Here is a 15,617-nt window from a genome sequence, read left to right as displayed (position 1 = left end):
TTATGGGCTGAATTCTGTCCTCCCAAACTTTATATATTGAAATCCTAGCCCCCAGTACTCCCGAATGGAACTGTATTTGAAGATAGGTTCTTTAAACAGGTAATTAAAGTAAAATGAGGTTATTAGAGTGGACCCTAATCCATGCCTCATGCTCATGCTAAGTTGCTTCAGTCTTGTCCGACTCGGCGTCCCCATGGACTGTAAACTGCCAGCCTTCCCTGTCCATGGGATTTTCCAGACAAGAATACTGGAGTGGGTTACCGTGCCCTCCTCCAGGGGATCTTCCCGACCCAGGGGTTGAATCCACGTCTCCTGCGTCTCCTGCTTTGCAGGCAGATTTTCTCCCCACTGAGCCACTAGGGAAGCCCTAATCCAATGACTATTGTTCTTATGAGAAGAAGAGACCCGGACACAGAAGCACACGGAGGACTGTGAGGACACAGGGAGAAAGCCATCAGCAAGTCAGAGCGGCTGCAGGAGGAGACCCACACCTCCACGTTGGACTTCTCGCCTCCAGCACTGTGAGATAAATTCTATTTAAACCATCCAGTCTGTTTCACAGAGCAGCCCTAACAAACTAATACAGCGCCCCCTCTCCTCTGGTCACTGTTAACTGAGGTCAGACGAGTCCCATCCCTACATCCCAAGGTGGTCCAAAAAAAAAACAAACCCCCCCTCCAAAGCATGAACAAAAATTCTGAGATAGTTTTCACTTTGTATTTTGAATAATTTGATCCAAACTAAATTTACTCTATATATACAAGGTAATTTTGCACATAAATGTGTGGTTTCAACAAATGAAACCCTATTGTGGACCAAGACCAACAAGAGCAGTCCATGCTCTCTTTTACTCTGATCTCCAGGAAAGCAAAATATCTGCATTATGTAGGAATAAAAAATATTTCTAAATTGCTTTGTATTAATCATACAGAAATATTTTGCATTCCATTCAATGTTTGATTCTCTATTTCTAGGGATTGTTTACATAGCGTCTGACGGTGTGAGACCGGGCAGTTTGGAGCCGTTGTGGAATAGTTGGCGGTACACTCTTTGTCGTGTTGCTTTTAACGTATTTGTAAGTTTAGAGTCAGCATAACTGATTTCTACACTTTAGAGTTTACCTAGCGAATTATTATGATCTTCAGTCTTTGTCAGTATCAAAAAGACAGTATGAAAACAAGAGGGTACCCTCAAAACTCTACACATACACAACTCTGGTGGTGTTGGTTTAGTCACTAAGTCGTGTGCAACTCTTGCAACCTCATGGACTGCAGCCCACGAGGCTCCTCTGTCCATGGGATTTCCCAGGCAAGAATACTAGACTGGGTTGTCATTTCCTCCTTCAGAGGATCTTCCTGACCCAGGGATGAAACCCAGATCTCATGCATTGCAAGCAGATTCTTTACAGCTGAGCCACCGTGGAAGCCCCATGTACAACTCTTAATTGTATCCAAAAGGCAACATAATACATGACTTGGAAAATGTATCAGTTGTCACTTCTGTCTGAAACACTTTGGTTCCACTTATACTAGTGTACAGCTGACCCTTGAACAACACCAGTTTGAACCACAGCAGGTCTACATATACGTGGATTTATTTTCTCACTAAATATATATCATAGGACTAGATGATCTGTGATTGGTTTAATCCATACACATGGAACCTTGGATAAGGAGGAACCACAGATCCAGAGGGCTGACTATAAAGTTATACCCAGATTTTCAAATGTATGGGGTGGTCATCAATGCATCTAATCTCCAAGTTGCTCAATGGTCAACTGCACTCAAAAGTTTTGCCACCCCCAAATTATAGGCGTCCCAAACAAGTTATCTTCCCTCTCTCTTCTGATTGCTCTTTCAGAATGAATGCACATGGTAGACCCATGTTTTGGAGTTTGCTATTTGATTTCCTGGGTACTCAAAGATTTCCACTTTTTCAGACTCATTTTCTCCTCCCCTACACTGGCTCTGGTGGTGTTGAACAAAATGGCAATCAAATCCAAAGAAATGCAGAACTTAACGGTGATACAGAAAAAGCAAAACATAATACATCTTTATCTCACAAACAAAATTATTTTCTAGACCAGCACCTCTTAAACATTAACGTTCATAGGAAGGTGTTGAAAATTGCTGTTGGAGGATGCAAAAGTGCTTACCAAACTGAGAACTTACCTTGAGACCAAAAATTGAGGGAGGCCGTTCCATGTAATCAATGGATCCATTTATTGTAGAGCAATGGACTCGCAGGGTAGGGTGGGGAGGGCAAGGATTCAGAAGCATCCACAGCTGCACCCGCACCAACAAGTGTCCACAGGGGCAATTTTATAGTTAACCTAGGGTATAAGGTATGTGCTTGGAAACAGTATTGCATTCCTGAGTCAAGATTTATGAATGAGTAGTCTCGTGGGTGCTGCAAATATCTCAGCAAAGGTCTTCATCGTTGTTTGGGGACTAACAGAGCATTGAGGCCACCTGGCCCTAACAATCACTAAATAATGTCTATTGACTACAAAGCCCTTCAGGACAGAGAAGTGATTTGCTACACAGTATGGTCCTGGGTCAGGTGAGTGGAATGACGGAAGGGACTGTGCTGGCCCAGGATGGCAGTAGTTATGCTAACAGCCTAACACTTGCAGGGGCTGCAATGGGTCCTGAGATTCTGCACTCTGTATGAAAAGCTCTAAGGTAATGTTGATGCTGCTGATTTATGGAACAGTTTAAGTAGCAAGATTCTAAATCTTTATTTCTAAATCTATAAAAATGTGACTACACAAAGTATTAGAAAAATGTAGGAGAATAGTTTTTTAATTGGAAGGTCAGAGTTTCTTCCCATAGTAGGTTTAAAGAAAAAGGCAATTAGGTTTAATGCATAAAAATTTAAACTTCTATATAACAAATACTTCTGTATGATGAAGCCAAGGACAGTAAAGAAACTGATAGCACATTTCCAACATATATAACAAAGTTTCCTGTTCACAATAAATGAAGGACTCCTTGGAATCATAAGAAAAGATTGAAATCACAGAAGAGTTACAATTTAGCAATAAACATGTGAAGTTGCATCAACCTTCTAGTAAGGAAGGAAATGCAGATTGAAACCACATGAGATATTTTATCTTCACGCAGTTGTCAAAAATTTAAAACAGTGCTTTTTGGCATTTTATAAGCTGTCATTGTTAACTTTAAGGCAGTACAGCTCCAAAAATAGGTATATTTTATCATAGATTCCAACTTAAAGATGAGGAAACAGATGCCCAGAAACGTGAAACAATTTGCCCAAAATTACCTACTTGTAGTAACTGTTTAGAACAGTGGCCTCCTAGCTGGCAGTTTAGCTTTGGAGATAAGAGATGTTAGAGTTAAAAATTTCAGTGGCATGCTGCAATCCATAACAGACTTACCATTCTATCCCATTTATCATTGTTGGAAATGACATCAGTGCTTTCTCTAATAGATGATGAAAATATAGAATTCAATTTTGTTTTGATCATATCTTTCTATGTATATTCATGGATATATGTACATATATAAACAACTGAGATCATATAATGAAACAACTATATAAAACATTACATAAAAATATGTATTAACATTAAGTAAAAATACTTTCAGGGAATTCTGTGGCAGTCCAGTGACTAGGATTCTGAGTTTTCACTGCCAAGGGCCTGGGTTCGATTGCTGGTTGGGGAACTAACATCCCACAAGCTTTGTGGCCAAAAGAAATTTTTTTTCACTAGTAAGAAAATACAGTTTTAATGATTCCTTAATGGACCATCATATGGCGGAATATGTTGTAATTTATTCATCATGTTCCCAGAATTGAATGATTGGTTGTTTCCCCCTCTTCCTTGCTTATGCTAGTCTAAAAACCATCTTGACAAACAAGTAAATCTGTTAACAATTTGGTTATTATTTCTTTGGGAGAGTAACTGAAAAGTAGAGTGTGAATCAAAGGGCTGACATAGTTTTAAATCTTTTGATACATGTCAGCAAATTCCTATCCAGAAAGATTATGCCAGTTAAGGCACACACTATTTGTGTTATCAATATTGTGTTTTTAAATGAATAATATGATTACTAAAAAAAAGAAATTGCTGTTTAAATGTTTAGTTTGTTAACCACAAGTGAGGCTAAACATTTTTTGAGGTTTATTAATCGATTTATGTTCTGTCTATGAAAAATTTCCATCCACTTCCTCGGCCCTTATGGGGGTTGGGTCTCAGTGTCTTTTTTTGCCTGTATCAGTTCAGTTCAGTCGCTCAGTCGTGTCTGACTCTTTGCGACCCCATGGACTGCAGCACACCAGGCCTCCCTGTCCATCACCAATTCCCAAAGCTTGCTCAAACTCATGTCCATCGAGTCGATGATGCCATCCAACCATCTCATCCTCTGTCGTCCCCTTCTCCTCCTGCCTTCAATCTTTCCCAGCATCAGAGTCTTTTCAAATCAGTCAGTTCTTCACATCAGGTGACCAGAGTATTGGAGTTTGAATGAATGAATATTCATTACAATGAATATTCAGGACTGACCTCCTTTAGGATGGACTGGTTGGATCTCCTCGCAGTCCAAGGGACTCTCAAGAGTCTTCTCCAACATCACAGTTCAAAAGCATCAATTCTTCAGCACTTAGCTTTCTTTGTAGTCCAACTCTCACATCTGTACATGACTCCTGGAAAAACCATAGCTTTGACTAGACGGACCTTTGTTGGCAAAGTAATGTCTCTACTTTTTAACATGCTGTCTAGGTTGGTCATAGCTTTTCTTCCAAGGAGCAAGCATCTTTTAATTTCATGGCTGCAGTCACCATTTACAGTGATTTTTGAACCCCCAAAAATAAAGTCTGTCACTATTTCCATTGTTTCCCCACCTGTTTGCCATGAAGTGATGGGACCAGATGCCATGATCTTAGTTTTCTGAATGTTGAGCTTTAAGCCAACTTTTTCACTCTGCTCTTTCACTTTCAAGAGGCTCATGAGTTCTTCACTTTCTGCCATAAGGGTGGTGTCATCTGCGTATCTGAGGTTATTGATATTTCTCCCAGCAATCTTGATTCTAGCTTGTGCTTCATCCAGCCCAGCATTTTTCATAATATACTCTGCATATAAGTTAAATAAGCAGGGTGACAGTATATAGGCTTGACGTACTCCTTTCCCTGTTTGGAACCAATCTGTTGTTCCATGTCTGGTTCTAACTGTTACTTCTTGACCTGCATACATATTTCTCAGGAGGCAGGTCAGGTGGTCTGGTATTCCCATCTCTTTTAGAATTTTCTACAGTTTATTGTGATCCACACAGTCAAAGGCTTTGGCTTAGTCATTAAAGCAGAAGTAGATGTTTATCTGGAACTCTCTTGCTTTTTCGATGATCCAGCAGATGTTGGCAATTTGATCTCTGGTTCCTCTGCCTTTTCTAAAACCAGCTTGAACATCTGGAATTTCACGGTTCACGTACTGTTGAAGCCTGGGTTGGAAAATTTTGAGCATTACTTTACTAGCGTGTGAGATGAGGGCAATTGTGTGGTAGTTTGAACATTCTTTGGAATTGCCTTTCATTGAGATTGGAATGAAAACTGAGCTTCTCCAGTCCTGTGGCCACTGCTGAGTTTTCCAAATTTACTGGCATATTGAGTGCAGCACCTTCACAGCATCATCTTCTGGGATTTGAAATAGCTCAACTGGAATTCCATCACCTCCATTAGCTTTGTTTGTAGTGATGCTTCCTAAGGCCCACTTGACTTCCCTTTCCAAGATGTCTGGCTCTAGGTGAGTGATCACACCATCGTGTTTATCTGGGTCATTAAAATCTTCTTTGTATTGTTCTTCTGTGTGTTCCTGCCACCGATTCTTAATATCTTCTGTTTCTATTAGGTCCATACCATTTCTGTCCTTTATTGTGCTCATCTTTGCATGAAATATTCCCTTCGTATCACTAATTTTCTTGAAGAGATCTCTAGTCTTTCCCATTCTATTGTTTTCCTCTATTTCTTTGCAGTCATCACTGAGGAAGGTTTTCTTATCTCTCCATGCTATTCTTTGGAACTCTGCATTCAAATGGGAATATCTTTCCTTTTCTCCTTTGCCTTTCACTTCTCTTCTTTTCTCAGCTATTTGTAAGGCCTTCTTAGACAACCATTTTGCCTTTTTGCATTTCTTTATCTTGGGGATAGTCTTGATTCCTGCCTCCTGTACAATATCATGAACCTCCATCCATAGTTCTTCAGGCACTCTGTCTATCAGATCTAATCCCTTGAATCTATTTGTCACTTATATTTAGAATATTCATTTTTTTCCATCATATTTATGGCAAGTTTTCCCCCACATTTTGCCTGTTTTTTCTTTCTCACTGAGGAGCTTTTCTGCAAGGCCAGTAATTCTATACTTTTTGATTTGTAACAAATTCTTCTCCAGTCCCAGTGCTACCGTGGCAGGTCCAGGCTCTCGTGATCTTAATATTAAGTAGCACGAGTCTTATAATGACCTCCTTCCTCTTCCACACTTCTCCTTCCAAACCCATCCTGCTAGAGAGCACCAGGTTTCTCATCCTAAAACCTGTTCTGAATCATTATACATGTGAAAGGAAAGAACTTGCTTGCACGCAGTGTAAATGAGTTCATGCTGATGAACCTGCATTTGCCTAGAGAGAGAATCAATACCTTCCCTAGCCTTATCCAGATCAGAAAATGATAATTACTTAATTTCTTCTGGATACCTCTATTAAGGACTCACATCCAGGCTATTCTCCTCCCAGGGTTATTTTAAGCAGATTTTTTTTTTTTTTAATCTGCCTTTATTTCCAAATCCACTTATTGTCTGGTCCAAAGAAGTTACCAGTTCCTATCAAGTCAAATTTGCTCCTGACTTAAACCTTTTGGGCTTCCCCCGTGACTCAGCAGTAAAGAATCTGCCTCCAATGCAGGAGACTCAGAGGTATGGGTTTGATCCCTGGGTGGGGAAGATCCCCTGGAGAAGGAAATGGCAACCCCATCCAGCTTTCTTGCCTGGAGAATCCCATGGACAGAGGAGCCTGGCAGGCTACAGTCCTTGGGGTCACAGAGTCGGATGCGGCTGAGCACATAAAACCTTTTGTTTCCTGATCACTTTCCCTCAGACAGCATGGGAGCCTTGCTCTGCTCTGAGCTACTCTTTTCTCAAATCAGTGTTTTAGTTTAACTCCTGAATAGCTAGACAGAGGCACCCATGTGTCTGTGATTCCCCCTCATCCCTCCTCGCTACTCTTGAGAACAGACCATAGTTATCTGTTTCGCCAAACACGAGAGACACACTGTCTCCTTCAGAGGGTCATCTCTAGGTCATTCTCATGAAAGGAGGGGCTTAAGTTGAAGTGAATGTGACAGCCGGAGAGCTGGTCGCGCAATGAGATGTGAGTCCCTGGGGTCAACTCACCAGGGTGCCTGCAAGTGTCTAGAGAAGCAAGAAAAAAGTCTCTTCAAGGACAGAGGTGGAATCAGCTGCCCGGGTCCCTCAGACTGCGGGCCCCCTCCTCTGCAGCCTGTGAACTTTGTTTCTCCGGAGACAGTGTCTGAAGGGGTCATAACCCATTCTCTCACCACGAAAGACACGGACTTTTTCCAGCTCCCAGAAGAATGTGGGGCAGGGGTGTGAGTCTCCTTTGAGTTCATTGCCCTGTGTCCTCTCTCTCTCCGGCCCCTCACAACTTGGTGAGGGCAGGGGGTATCTGACTAACGGATCTGAGTCCTGTAACCTTCTGAAAATGCTAATGCATAAGAGAAGGGCTCCAGGAAGCATCAAAAAACTGACATGACTAGGGATGCGTCTGAACCTGTGCAGAGGGACGTAGCATATTTATCAGGCAATTTTCCAAGCATGCTGGGTCTCCTTGAAGATACCACAGGCTCAGGAGCTCCTGGATGTCACGAATCTTGTGTTTAATGGCAAGATTATTTTCAGTTTAAGCCTCTTTTGCTTCACCGTCTTCTGCTACAGTTTGTCCAAATAGGCACAAATCTGCCTTTTCTTTGGAAGTTGTTTCTGGAGGAAGGAGTAGGAATGGGGCAAGAAAAGCAATAACTAGCTTCTGTAGCTCCTCCTTGTTTTTACGTATTTTGCTCGTTTTCTACCCTTGTTCTTTCCTTGATTTAACCATTTCCTACTATCTCACAATAACTCAGAGGATTGAGAATTGAGAAGAACCTTGGAAACCATAAAACCTGACCCCCTTATTTTTCAGAGAAGGAAACTGAAGTCCAACGAGGAGAAACGAGTTGCCTAAGGTCACACCTGTCCAGGGTGGAGATCCCCCTAGACAGAATGCTCTTACCACCCCCCCCCCCCAGGTTACCTAGTGACCAGCACACCTCCCCACACTCTCCACTGTTCTCCTTTCCCTCAGCACTTGGAGGTCCAGGTGGACCAGACATCCCTACAGCACCTACGATGTGGTGCAGTCCTTCTCTGGCTGTTCCACAATACGATCAAAAACAAACTCGCATCTTTGAGATTGTTCAGAAATTCTCCCACCCTGCCCGCCCCCCACCCCCCCCAGGTTCCTAGCTTGTTATTGGGTCCCAAGAATTACACATGGTCCTTGGGAAGGGCAGTGCTGCTGTACATGGGTCTTATTTCCACAGTTAGACCACAAGAAATGGAAGCACTCTTCCTTCCCTCCTCTTCAAGCAGAATTCTGTTGGTTGGCTGAATTGAAATCTGCAATGAAAAGAAGCCAGGCAAATGAACTCAGACCACTGCACAAAGGAGGGCGTGCAGGAGGGGGGCGATGAGAAGAGGGGGGTCTCTATAGGGACCAAGACTATAGAAGTCAGAGGGTTTGGCTCCAGCTTTGTTGCCATAGGCAGAGATTCTCCACACAGTGCTGCTGTCCTCACAAAGATGGTTTTTGCCTCACCTGATAGACATTTTTGTCAGCCCTCCACCTCCGTCCTGGGGCTGAATCCAACAAAGCACATGAAAGGCATTCCAGCATACCAGACTCGAGGATTCCCTACCCTGGAAACAAGTCCAAGGCTGTTGCATCCTGTGGCCAAAGCACAGCCTGAAAAAAACGCTGCCTGATCACCCATCTCATTCTGTTCAGGCCGCTGGACAGAGCACTTGCCAGCTCCAAACTCACTTTTTGTGCAAAGACTCAATACACCTATTGAGAGCATGTCCAGGAATGGCCTTTCCTTCTGCTGCCTCCAGGCAGAAAGCCCAGCAGACTGTTTTGTGAGCTGAGCCCCAGACAGGGAGAACCAGGACACAGGGAGACTGCCCTCCCCCCCAATCCGCATTCATCTCTTGCTTTGCATCCTTGTCCTCTGCCACAATAGTGTCCCATTTACAGAGATCCACCTGGGCACAGCACTCTGCTGAGTCCTGAGAGAAACAGGATAAAGAGAATGGGAACTTTGAGTCATGGTAGGATTTCCAAGTAACAACGTCCAGAAATCTTGTGTAAATGAAAGTATCTAATCACCAGGTACCACCAGCAGGCATCTTTCTGAAGGGGGTCATTGCCTTCAGCCTGCAGGGGAAACTGTTTTTACCACCTAACCACTCCAGTATGTATAGTTGAGATCTGCCTAGAGTCTACTTGGTATTTATTTGGTTGTTGGAATTTTGGTGAATTCCCTCTTTTTATTGATTTATATTCCCTCTCACCTCCTCCTTCTCTCTAGCATCACTGCCTCCCAGGTTTCAGCATTAAAGACACATCTTTATTCATAGTCATATGAACACATACAAATGTTTATAAGGATACGTAAGAATTTTCCTTTTTGTATTTTTTTTTACAGAAATGAATTCATACTAGGTTAGTTTCCTTGCTATTTGATTTCTCACTTAGCAGTGCATGATAAACATTCTCCCTGGTGAATGGATATAGTTCTCATTCTTTTCAATAGACACATTGTATTCTATGGTTATGTGTTTGTCAACTCATTGAATCATTTCTCTACTAACGATCACCGAGGTTGCTTGCACTACAAAAGGGCTTCCAGTCACTCAGCAGTAAAGAATCCGTCTACATAGGAGACAGAGGACACATGGGCTCGATCCCTGGATCCAGAAGATTCCCTGGAGGAAGGCATAGCAACCCACTTCTGTATTCTTGCCTGGAGAATTGCATGGACAGAGGAGCCTGGCAGGCTACAGTCCATGGGGTTACAAAGAGCCAGACATGACCAAAGCGAATGAGCATGCATTCATGCACTACAAAAAAATACCACTATGAACAGTGTTGCTGAAAAATCTTTGTTTCCGTGTCCTTAAAATCTGAATTTTATTTCTACAGAATAGCTTCCTAAGAATGGCATTCCTAGGCCAATTACATGTGTTTTAAAGTAAAAGAGATCTCTTCAAGAAAATTAGAGATGCCAAGGGAACATTTCTTGCAAAGATGGGCTCAATAAAGGACAGAAATGGTATGGACATAACAGAAGCAGAAGATATTAAGAAGTGGCAAGAATACACAGAAGAAATGTACAAAAAAGATCTTCACAACCCAGATAATCACGATGGTGTGATAAGTCACCTAGAGCCAGACATCCTGGAATGTGAAGTCAAATGGGCATTAGGAAGCATCACTATGAAGAAAGCTAGTGGAGGTGATGGAATTCCAGTTGAGCTATTTCAAATCCCAGAAGATGATGCTGTGAAAGTGCTGCACTCAATATGTCAGCAAATTTGGAAAACTCAGCAGTGGCCACAGGAATAGAAAAGGTCAGTTTTCATTCCAACCCCAAAGAAAGGCAATCCCAAAGAATGCTCAAACTACTACACAACTGCACTCATCTCACACACTAGTAAAGTAATGCTCAAAATTGTCCAAGCCAGGCTTCAGCAATACGTGAACCGTGAACTTCCAGATATTGAAGCTGGTTTTAGAAAAGGCAGAGGAACCAAAGATCAAATTGCCAACATCTGCTTGATCATCAAAAAAGCAAGAGAGTTCCAGAAAAACATCTATTTCTGCTTTAATGACTAAGCCAAAGCCTTTGACTGTGTGGATCACAATAAACTGTAGAAAATTCGGAAAGAGATAGGAATACCAGACCACCTGACCTGCCTCTTGAGAACCCTGTATGCAGGTCAGGAAGCAACAGTTAGAACTGGACATGGAACAACAGACTGGCTCCAAATAGGAAAAGGAGTACGTCAAGGCTGTATATTGTCACCCTGCTTATTTAACTTATATGCAGAGTACATCATGAGAAATGCTGGGCTGGAAGACGCACAAGCTGGAATCAAGATTGCTGGGAGAAATATCAATAACCTCAGATATGCAGATGACACCACCCTTATGGCAGAAAAAGAAGAAGAACTAATGAGCCTCTTGATGAAAGTGAAAGAGGAGAGTGAAAAAGTTGGCTTAAAACCCATATTCAGAAAACTAAGATCATGGCATCCAGTCCCATCACTTCATGGCAAATAGATGGGGAAACAGTGGCTGACTTTATTTGGGGGGCTCCAAAATCACTGCAGATGGTGATTGCAGCCATGACATTAAAAGACGCTTACTCCTTGGAAGGAAAGTTATGACCAACATAGACAGCATATTAAAAAGCAGAGACATTAATTTGTCAACAAAGGTCCATCTAGTCAAGTCTATGGTTTTTCCAGTGGTCATGTATGGATGTGAGAGTTGGACTATAAAGAAAGCTGAATGCTGAAGAATTGATGCTTTTGAACTGTGGTGTTGGAGAAGACTCTTGAGAGTCCCTTGGACTGCAAGGAGATCCAACCAGTCCATCCTAAAGGAGATCAGTCCTGGGTGTTCATTGGAAGGACTGATGTTGAAGCTGAAACTCCAATACTTTGGCCACCTGATGTGAAGAGCTGACCCATTTGAAAAGACCCTGATGCTGGGAAAGCTTGAGGGCAGGAGAAGGAGACAACAGAGGATGAGATGGTTGGATGGCATCACCGACTCAATGGACATGGGTTTGGGTGGACTCCGGGAGTTGGTGATGGACAGGGAGGCCTGGCATGCTGTGGTTCATGGGTTCACAAAGAGTTGGACACAACTGAGCGACTGAACTGATTATAGTAGGTATATTTAAAATAATGTATTTTTAAATACATGTAATTGTAATCGAAATAAATGTTGTTAGATTGTTTTCCAAAAAGGCTATGGTGTTTCCCACTCCCACCAGCAATAAATGGAATGCCCCTTTCCCCATTTTCTTACCAGCACTGAGTTTCAGTGCTATTTCTTAACTTTTGGCAAATAGTTGAGTGAAAAAAATTGTAATTACACTGGCACATCAATTAGCATTTTCCTGATTGCTAAGAAGATGGCTCATCTTTTCACAAATTTATTGGCCATTTGGACTTCCCTATGAATTGTGCACTCATGCATGCCCTTTTTCCATTTTCTATTGAGATATTAAATTTTTTTACAAGTGAGTATGAGCACTTACATATTATGGATGTTAACCCTGTGTTATGTTTTTCACAGCATGTAATCTATCATTTGCCTTTCTTTTGTCTTATAAGTAAAGATAATCCAATATATGCTCATCTTTTCTTTCAAAGCACTAGTTCCAGGTACTATTCTAAATACACAAAAACCCAGGAGATGGATAATCTTTAATTTTCACCACAGCCCAGTGAGGTAGATAGAATTGCAGTACAGCGAGGCAAAGTGACTTGTCCCAGCCACACATCTGTTAAATAATAGAACAGAGACTTGAACTCAGACAGTAGGGTTCCAGAATCTTCATTTCTCTGTCATCCTGCCTCTTCCACGTTTTTGACTTGGAATCCACCGTTTTCTTCGTTTCCGTCTGACCCTTTCCTGGACACCCTGCTTTTCCACTTATCCCCAGGGGCTGCTGCTGGCAGTGTTGTTTGTACAGTTCTTCCCTGTGTGTGTCTTACATGTGTCATGAGTTGATTTTTGCTATTTGCTGACAACCCACCACGTGCCTTGGATCAGCCAGTGCTTTACATGTATTGTCTCATTTATTCTCACAACATCCGTATCATGTAGGCACTAGCATTATCTCCATCTTTCAGCTAAGAAACCCAAGGCACAGATCCAGTGTCGGGGCACATAGGTAATAAGTGGCGGGGAAAAAAAAATTCAAACCTAAGTCAGCCTGATTCCAGAAACTGCTCTGAGCCAGGCCTGTACACTCTCCCAACTCGCAAAGCTGGAGAATGCTCTGATTATCATCTAAAAGGAACCTGGCAAAGGCAGACATCAGCCTCTCTTGGCAACCAGCTTCCTCGCCCAAGGGAGCAGCATTGCACCCTCATCTGCCACCCAAGCAAGAGACCCTGGCTCATCCAGGACTGCTCACTGCCTCCTGTCTCTAAGTTGCCCCGCTCACGTGCCATGAAACCCCTCTGCTGTTTCTTCCTCTCCCCTCACAGAGCTCAAGTTTTGGTTCCAGAGCCTGGTGCCTCTGCCCTACATGGTCAAAAGCTACCTCCCCGTGCACCTAAGAAATGTTTTTGATCATGATAGTGCTGTATGACTAAGTAATATTTATTTCCCTGGTGGCCGCTTAGGCAAAAGTGCTATCTTTTCACTGGCATGATTTCCCAGAAAACATTTTATTTCACAAGTAGCAAAACTGGAGGATAAAGTCTTACCTGAATGAGACATTAATCCATCATCTGGATTTCCTTCATACTTAGCTAGTTAAGATAATTTTGTAAAAAATACTGAGCCTTTCAAGAAGCTACCCTTCTCACATAACAAGTATTGCAGAGTTAATTCTATAAATGCGTGCAATCAGGATGCACTCATTTTTTTAAAAATCTCATAATCTCAAGTAGAATAGTTTTCACATCTCTTTATCACTAAATGTCCTTTTTTCTTTCTACTTATCTAGAGTCTTACACAAAAATTCATAAACAAATATTTGAAAATTCCCAGTGGAAGCACATTAAATGGTTTTACATGAGAACTTGAACAAACTGGAATTTACACCCATATTTTCACATCCAAAAGTTCGGTTGTTCTGAACAAATTCCAACAATTCTAAGAACTTTGGAATGAAAGCAGTCAAAACTGAAACCTTGGACTTACATTGTCTGCATTCAATACGGATTCCCTTAGACTTGGGGGAAAAAAAAATCCCACTCCATGCATAATGGCCCCATGGCTTTTTATCTGATGCCTTGCCAACAAAGGTCTGTCGGGTCAAGGCTATAGTTTTTCCAGTGGTCATGTATGGATGGGAGAGTTGGACTGTGAAGAAAGCTGAGCACCGAAGAATTGATGCTTTTGAACTATGGTGTTGGAGAAGACTCTTTATAGTCCCTTGGACTGCAAGGAGATCCAACCAGTCCATCCTAAAGGAGATCAGTCCTGGGTGTTAATTGGAAGGGACTGATGCTGTAGCTGAAACCCCAGTACTTTGGCCACCTCTGTGAAGAGTTGACTCATTGGAAAAGACCCTGATGCTGGGAGGGATTGGAGGCAGAAGGAGAAGGGGACAACAGAGGAGGAGATGGCTGGATGGTATCACCGACTCGATGGACATGAGTTTGGGTAAACTCTGGGAGCTAGTGATGGACAGGGAGGCCTGGCGTGCTGCGATTCATGCAGTCACAGAGTCGGATACGACTGAGCGACTGAACTGAACTGAACTGATCAGAAGGGACATGCCCGGCAAGTCCATGAGCATGACCCTTACACCTCAAGGACAGGCCCAGTGACTGCCAGGCCTTCTCTAGGCAATTGGCACAAACATTCAAAGGAATGTCTTTTCTGGCCCCATTTTTTTCTAAATGTATAATTTTACTTATTTATTTACTTTTGGCCGTGCTGGGTCTTCCTTGCCGCACGGGCTTTTCTCTAGTTGGGGAGAGCAGGAGCTACTCTCTGGTTGTAGTGCACAGGCTTGTCTCATTGCAAGCTCAGTCTCGAGGGCTTGCAGGCTTCAGTAGTTGCAGTTCCCAGACTCTCACGCACAGGTTCAGTAGACATGGGGCACATGCTTAGCTGTGGGATCTTCCTAGATCAGGGACTGAACCTGTGTCTCATGCACCAGCAGGCAGATTCTATACCACCAAACCACCAGGCAAGCTCTAGACTTATTATTTTTTAATTTGTAATAAAGCTAAGTATACATACTAGTGAACCTTACAAGTAATAAAAAACTGACTTGAATGATAATAATAAGCAATAACCAAACCAATAAAGTTACTATCCTCACGTCACAGGCCTGTAGAAAATGACATTGTTGTTTGCATTTCAGGTGTGAATTTCAAGTGTTACATTTCATACCAGAACCTGAAATAAACGAATGACTGCTTTCTTGATGGAATCCACTCTGCATTTTCCCTTCTGATCCTGAAATCCTCTCTGTAGATCTTTGGAGAGGTGGTCTCTTCTTCAGGTGGGCTTGAATTCTTCTAGTGACAGAGAATTTATTATCTCGTTATTTTCACAGTTTAGTGAGTTACTGTTTACCTTCTTGTACTCCTGTTGTTGTTGTTCAGTCGCTGAGTCATGTCTAGCTCTTTGCGACCCCATGGACTGGAGCCCGCCAGGTTTCTCTGTCCTTGGGGTTTCCCAGGCAAGAATGCTGGGAAGTGTTGCCATTTCTTTCTCCAGGGGATCTTTCTGCCCCAGGGATTGAACCTGTCTCCCACAACGCAGGAGTATTTACTGCTGAGCCACCTA

General features: G+C 42.5%; 1 long non-coding RNA gene across 1 annotated transcript; it reads left to right on the top strand.

The window, feature by feature from the left end:
- Positions 1 to 448: 448 nt before the first annotated feature.
- On the top strand, positions 449 to 15,255 carry LOC122696780. The gene is made up of 3 exons (XR_006341860.1): positions 449 to 521; positions 975 to 1,075; positions 15,190 to 15,255. It is a non-coding gene; the product is annotated as an uncharacterized LOC122696780 (long non-coding RNA).
- The last annotated feature ends 362 nt before the right edge of the window (positions 15,256 to 15,617 follow it).

The sequence above is a fragment of the Cervus elaphus genome, chromosome 7, assembly GCF_910594005.1.
Source record: "Cervus elaphus chromosome 7, mCerEla1.1, whole genome shotgun sequence".
NCBI classification, from domain to species: domain Eukaryota; kingdom Metazoa; phylum Chordata; class Mammalia; order Artiodactyla; family Cervidae; genus Cervus; species Cervus elaphus.
Note: the sequence above shows the minus strand (reverse complement) of the source record. Positions and strands in the feature narration are given on the sequence as shown.